Below are 6,423 nucleotides of genomic sequence, written 5' to 3'. Positions count from 1 at the left end.
ATTTAGGAAAATATTAGTAGTATCACTATAAGTAACAATAATAGTTTTTAACAGAATTTGGTGTTTCAGAGAAAAAAAATATTTTGTGATATTGCAAGTAATTTAATGATGAATATGATCTTAAATGGCTTTTCTGGCCTCTTTCCATTCTCTTTTTTTCTCATGCCACTTTTCCCTTCGCCACTTAATAATTTTTATGTTGACAAAATAAAAGCTTTTTTTTTTTTTACATGTGAAAGCATTGGACAATCTGGTTTTATATTACTTTTTCTTTCTTTCTGTGTACTGACATAATCAAAGTGGTAAAAAAGAAAAAAAAAAGTAGAGGTGATATTTTATCCTAATCATGCTTTCAAATATGGATATCTTTCAAGAAGCACCAGCATGCATACTTCTACTTAATAGTGACCTTGGGTTTTGGTACAGAGCCATAGAATGCACAAATGGAAATTTTTTTATGCCTTCTCCAGCTTATTATCCCTGCATTTCTCTGCCTTCCAGAGCTGAATTTTTGTCCTCTACCTTTCCCACAAGCTTTACAACCTCATAGACTCTGGTGCTAACTTACTTTTTGACAAGGAGAAAAGAAAAAACATTTTGCATTATCACTTTTGGTTTTATTTAAACCATTTTATTTCTATTCATTAGTAAGAATATTTTTGGATAGATTAAAATAACAAATAATGAAATAGTTTGCCAGGATAATAGAGTTTGTATATGGAATAACTAAGTTCAAAACATGAAAAATGATTTAGATTCATAAAAGCTTTTTTTTTTTTTTCACATTCATGTCCAAAATCATTTTTAGTGTGAATCCAAAACTTTGGATGCTATTTATTAGGAATAACTTTGAAAGATTGAGCTTAGAGTGTCACTATAGTATCAAAGATGTGCTTTGTGTGATATAAATTAGAAATAAACTGATAAGTGTGTATAAGCAGAGAGTCTAGATGATATTGACCTACTTATCATGTGTCTTAGTTTGAATTTCCTGGAAACAGAGATGGAGATCTGTGTGCCAAAAATTTACTGGGCAGGCTTCTTAGGTATACTTATGTAAAGGAATGAGGAAGGGAAGGCTGGAGAAGGGAAGAAGGTGACCCTTAATATCCTGATACTGAGACCTCAGCTGACCCTGCAAGGAAGTCAGTATCTAGAATAGCCATTCATATATGTACTTATTCAAGGGAATATTAGGCTTTGTTTCCCTGCATCAGCCAATCACTGACCATGGGTACCCTCCAGGAGAGGGATAACCTTGAGTTATGCATTTCCCTGCACCAAATTCCCTGAAGGGGATGTCACCTTCAACAGATAATATTACAGCTGGGAGACAAATGGTTTGACCCTGAAGAGAGTGCCACAGTTTCTACTGTAGCACACTCTTTACCTTGTTCAGATCTACTTGTTTCCTACAGTAAGTTTGTCCCATTTGGGGACAGTTTATGAAATATTTTGATTGATCATGTTTCCTGGGAAATTTACAAGAGAAGGGTGAACAGGTTATTCTGTAACAGCTACAGTGTTGCTATTGATTTCAAGGACTTACCTGATACTTATCCTCATCCTCCTCCACACATTTTCAAAATTCCTCTCACCACAGACTAGCACTCCTGCTGGATAAAGCAGCTTGTAAAGTGGAATGTCTCAACATAGTTACTATAAACTTTTCAGTCCATGCTTTAGTTGTCTATTTGCTGATAAAATTTGGCATAGTGTATCAAGGAAAGCTGAACAAAATCCTCCCGGTGCTCACTGTACAAGAGTAATTGACTATTCTTTATTATCATTGTCATTTACCTCTGTCAAAATAGTGACTATTGGTCTTTTTTTCATATGAGCTTAAAGTGATCAGGTGGTAGTCATAGTTTAAAGTTCAGTTGTATTCTTATTGTGTTCCCATCTAACTTAAAATTCAGTGGGAATTTAGTATGTTCCTAATAGAGAAATTCTCCCTTCTATGAATCAGGAAACTAGAGCCAGAGTTTATAATTACAGGGCAAAAGAAGTACAAATTTCACCAAATGAGTTGCTAAAGTTTGTGTGCACCCCACCTCAATCATAGTATGGTTTATCTCCCACCCTCTGTAGCATATGCATTGCCAAGGCCACAGAAATATTTGCAACTTATTGTTCAGCTGGTCCAATTAAGCATGGATTTACTCGTATAGTGGACAAATGTGATTTTCTGAAGAAATCCAGAAAGACTAAATCTTTTCAGGTTACAACATCATAAAATTGAGGATAGACAATCTAGCACCATGGAAAGACCATAAATATATACCTTTATCTGTCCCGTGTGAATGTAAATTGTCTCTAATCTCCCTTCTTATACAAGTAGAAAAAGTGTGTTTGGTGATCATAGGTCACAAATCCACTTACTGGAAGTGACAAATGATTGGTTAATCTGCCCCAGCAAAGATACCACATCAGGCAGAGAAGTTAAAATAAGAAAAACTATTCGGTTAAGTTTGCATTGATCAAATGTCATCCATTAATATCTGTTGGGGTTTGAATTAAATGACAAGGTCCAACACCTTTGTCAAGCAGCTCTGGTGGTACAGTGGTTAAGGATGCTAACCAAAAAGTTAGTGGTTCTAACTTACCATCTGCTCCACAGGAGAAAAATGAGGCAGTCTTCTTCTGTAAAGATTATAGGCTTGGAAGCCCTATGGGACAGTTCTATTGTGTCCTGTAGTGTCAATATTAGAATAGGCTCAATGACAGAAGGTTATTTATTTATTTATTTTCATTTTGAACACTTTTGCAATCTTTAAGTCTCTTAGAATTATATATAGTGGGTCCATGGAGCCATTGGATCCACTGTTGAGTTTAATCTCAGGATGGATCCCTTTTATTACATGTCTCCAACTTGTCCCCACTCTAACAAAGGGGCATTGAGAGCACTCTGACTCCTAGGGTACAACATTATTTTCAGCCCTCTGTCCCCACATCCTTGAAAATATTGCATATTCCTCACCCCTCAACCTCCACATACCATCTGTGGTGGAGTCCTCACAGCCAGCTGACCAAAGTGTAAAACTCATCTTCAGAATTTCATCTTGTGACTTGTGGTACTAACTGATTGTCTTAAATTGTACTCCTTGTAAGCAGATACAGAAACAAAAGATTTCATACAAATGATTTATTGCAAAGTAGAAGATACATATATAAGGAAGTAAAGAAGATATGTTGGGCGTAGGTAAAAATTGTCTGCAATGCCTAAGTCTCGGAGACACTGCTAGGGCCTTCACTGCCAAGCATCAATCACATTCACAGGCTGTCCATTGGAGCATGGAGTGGTATAAGGAGGAAGAGGCAGTTCCCTGCAGCCCAGGACATTTTCCAGTGAGGATGCAGGTACAAGCCATCAGAATGCTGGGGGAGGTTCAGGTTTTCCCTGAAGGCAGTGTCTGTGTGCTACACCACTGTGTTTACAATACTGTATTATTGCAGTGGTCCTGATAGGAGAAAATGTATGCTGCAAACATTTTGGTAGCAGTGGATATAGAATGGAAAGGAGCAATGAGATGATCCGAGGCTGTATTTTTAACAGAATTTTTGTCCGGTATATACTGGACTTATAATGGTGAACACAATAGGCAGCAAGCCCTGTCATAATAGAGTTTTTATGTACATAGAAGATAATATTTATGTCAAATAATATTTTATGTCCAATAATATTAGACTTTTGTCTCCTTCACTTAACTCAGAATAGCTCAAAGGCAGAGACATTGCTGCACACGTTTTTGTATCCTCAGAACACAGCACAGAATCTGGCATATAACAGGTGCCTAAAATATTTGTTTGTTGAAGGACAAACCATGACTCAAACACTATTATTATTATTTTTAATTGTGATTTGGGTGCAAATTGACAAAGCAGATTTATTTTACTCTCAACGGTTCATGCACATTTGATTTCATGGTCCCGATTATAATCCCCAACCATGAAAACTCTCCTCCCTGTGACTATGTCTTCCCTGTGCACTTCTCATCCACGCATTCCTGTCTGTCCAGCCTTCCCTCTATGTGAAGGCTACCCCTCTGATATCTTATGGATGATGATAGTAGGTAGGTGCATCTCCCTGGGGTAGATGTTCTTCTTGTAGGACTTCATACTGTTGGGCTGAGAGCCAATCCACAGAATGAGCCATTTCCAGGCCCAAAGAATAGCCTGGGGCCATAGTCTTGGTGGTTTCACCAGTATCTCTCGGACCAGTAATTCTGGTCATTTTTGTCTTTTTGAATTTTATTTCACATTTTTCCTTCCACCCTGTACAGGATCTCCAATTTTGATCCCTTTCTAAATGGTTAACATTGGTAGCCAGGCACCAACTAGTTCTTTTGGTCTCATGGTCATGATGGCTGAGGTTCTCATGGTCCATCATATTTTTGGACTAATTGTTTCCAAATGACTTTGATTTCCTTCACTCTTCTTTGCTCCAGATGAGAAGAGATAAATAGTTGGATCTTAGATAGTCCTCAAAAGCTTTTAAGACCCCAATCACTACTCACCAAAGTAGGATGTAGAACAAGATTTTTATGTACTGTATTGTGAGAATTGAGCATGATGTCCCCAAGACTACAGTCCTGAGCCAGTGATTTCTCCCTCAAGGAGTTTTATTTCCTCTGAGAAGCTATTCCAACCTTGTCCTCTATTACTTCTGAAATGTATATCGATAATTCTGTAGCACAAGTACATATATGATACTATCTTCAGCCAAGTCTACCCTTGGTCTTGAGTAATTTCTATTCAGCAGCCCCCACCTGATCTTCTCACCCATCTATACATTTAACCAAAACATAGTATTTGCTGCCACTGGTAGTGCAGTATTGTGCATGTTTATAACATTTGCCTCAGTTGTCTATATCTTTTGTGCATATTTCTGTGTACTTCCTTTTCCCTTTGTCATTGTGCTGGTCACAGACTCTTTCCATACCATTTCTACCTTCACCCAATCAACATGTGATCCCTATCTAGTACAAATTTTCCCCTCGCTTTCCCTCCTATCCCTGGTAACCAATAAAGTGAATTTCCTTCCCTGAGTAAAACTTTCCTTGACTTTTTTTACAGCAACGAACTCATGCAATATTTGTCCTTCTGTGACTGACTTATTTTACTCAGCATAAGGTCCCCCAAATTCATCCATATTGTGAGATGTTTCATGTATTCTTCATTATTCTTTAATGTTGCATAATATTCCATTGTGTGGATATGCACAGTTTGGTTATCCATTCATCTGATGATGGGCATTTACATTGCTTCCACCTATTTGCTATAGTGAATTTTGCTGTGATGAACATGGGTGTGCATATGTCTGTTCATGTTCAGTCTTTGACTTCTTTAGGATATATTCCTAGTAATGGAATTGCTGGATCAAATGGTATCTTTATTTTTAATTAATTATTTTTTTTTTTAGGGAAACACCATATCATTTTTCACATGGCTGTACCGTTTTAGAGTTCCACCAGCAATTTATGAAAGTTCCAATCTCTCCACATCCTTGCCAGCATTTGTTATTTTCTGTCTTGTTGAATTTTGCCATTATTGCTGGGGTGAGATGATATCTCGTTGTTTTGATTTGCATCTCCCTGATGGTCAATGATCATTAGTATTTCCTCATTTGTTTGTTAGCTGCCTTTATATCGTCTTTAGTGAACTGTCTGTTCATTCCTTTACCGATTTTTTAATTGGATTGTTTGTATTTATCATGTTGAGATATTTAAGTTTTCTATAAATTTTAGAGATAAGTAACTTGTAGGATATGTGACAGCCAAATATGTTTTCCTATGTTCTTTCTACCCTTTTGGAGAAGTCTTTTGATACCCATAAGAATTAAATTTTTCAAAGATCCCAGGCATCTAGTTTCTCTTCCTTTGCTTGTGCATTGTGGGTTATGCTTGATAGTCTATTTATGCCATAAATTAGGGCCCCTTGATTTGCCTCTATTTTATCTTTGATGAAATTTATAGTTTGGGGTTTTACATTTAAGCCTTTGACCCAAGTTGAGTTCTTGTTTGTTCATGGGGTGAAATATGGGTTTTGTTTCATTTTTCTGCAAGTGGATATCCAATTTTGCCAGCACCATTTGTGAAACAGGCTGTCTCTCCCCCATTTAATGGATTTTGCCCCTTTGTCAAAGATCAGCTGTCCCTAGATTGATGGGTTTTTGATTCTATTCCATTGGTCTATTTGTCTACATTGTGCCAATACCATGCTGTTTTGACTACTGTGGCTGTATAGCAGGTTTTGAGATCAAGGAGTGTGAGACTGTGTGATAGTTGAAGATGTGTCAACTTGGCTGGACTTCACTTGTGAGTGGTGTTTCCCATGATGGATCACATGACTGCGTCCTAAGCGGCCGGTCAGTCTAGGGGGAGTTTCCCCAGGGGTGTGGCCTACCTGTAATACTATCCCAGG

General features: G+C 37.4%; 1 protein-coding gene across 1 annotated transcript in view; it reads left to right on the top strand.

The window, feature by feature from the left end:
* The window catches only part of SGCZ (sarcoglycan zeta), an 865,402-nt gene that overhangs the window by 679,841 nt on the left and 179,138 nt on the right, over positions 1–6,423 (top strand). The gene's annotated exons all lie outside the window — the stretch shown is intronic.

The sequence above is a fragment of the Orycteropus afer genome, unplaced genomic scaffold (genome assembly GCF_000298275.1).
Source record: "Orycteropus afer afer isolate SDZICR_OR568_19922 unplaced genomic scaffold, OryAfe1.0 scaffold00230, whole genome shotgun sequence".
Classification (NCBI taxonomy): Eukaryota; Metazoa; Chordata; class Mammalia; order Tubulidentata; family Orycteropodidae; genus Orycteropus; species Orycteropus afer.
Note: the sequence above shows the minus strand (reverse complement) of the source record. Positions and strands in the feature narration are given on the sequence as shown.